The 647-nt window shown below is 42.5% G+C and overlaps 1 non-coding gene across 1 annotated transcript; it reads left to right on the top strand.

Moving 5' to 3' along the window:
* The first annotated feature begins 254 nt into the window (after positions 1-254).
* On the top strand, positions 255-359 carry LOC122030721. Its single transcript, XR_006125572.1, has one exon. It is a non-coding gene; the product is annotated as a small nucleolar RNA R71 (small nucleolar RNA).
* The last annotated feature ends 288 nt before the right edge of the window (positions 360-647 follow it).

Raw genomic sequence — 647 nt, 5'->3', positions numbered from 1 at the left:
CATCCAGTTTTGCAGACATGAGTGTAACTGCATCTATGTCGAATTTCCCTGACGCTTTAATTAGATTCCCCGTAAAAGAGCCACTGGATCTTTCATATGCCCATTGATTGTGGTTCTACGCCACACTCTCTATGATCTCTTCAGCTTTATCGAGGCTTTTGTTCATCAGTGCTCCTCCTGCTGTAGAATCAAGAGATACCTTCGTGTAATAGTTTATCCCATTGTAGAAGGTGTTCAGAACCAACCATTTTTCAAGGCCATGATGGGGGCACTGTCTTAGAATACTCTTGAATCTGTCCCAAGCTTCAAATAATGATTAAAGTTGATCTATTTAAAGCTGGCAATCAGGTTCCTCATGTGAGCAGTTTTGCTAGGTGGTTAGAATTTATCTAGAAACTTCTGCTCACACTACTCCTAGGATGATATGCTATTCGCTGGAAGGGAGTTCAACCACTGCTTGACTCTGTCTTTCAGGGAAAACCTGAAGAGAAGTAGTCTGACTGATTTTGGAGGGACCCATTCACCTTCATAGTGCCACAGATTTCATAGAACAGCTCTAGGTGGTGGTTTAGGTCCTCATGTGGTCCTCCTCCGAATTGATTTTACTGGACCATGTGGATTACTGCAGGCATGATTTCAAAGTTGTT

This window comes from Zingiber officinale, chromosome 10B (genome assembly GCF_018446385.1).
Source record: "Zingiber officinale cultivar Zhangliang chromosome 10B, Zo_v1.1, whole genome shotgun sequence".
In the NCBI taxonomy this organism is placed as follows: Eukaryota; Viridiplantae; Streptophyta; class Magnoliopsida; order Zingiberales; family Zingiberaceae; genus Zingiber; species Zingiber officinale.
The sequence above is the reverse complement of the archived record's forward strand: the minus strand, read 5'-3'. Positions and strand labels throughout refer to the sequence as shown.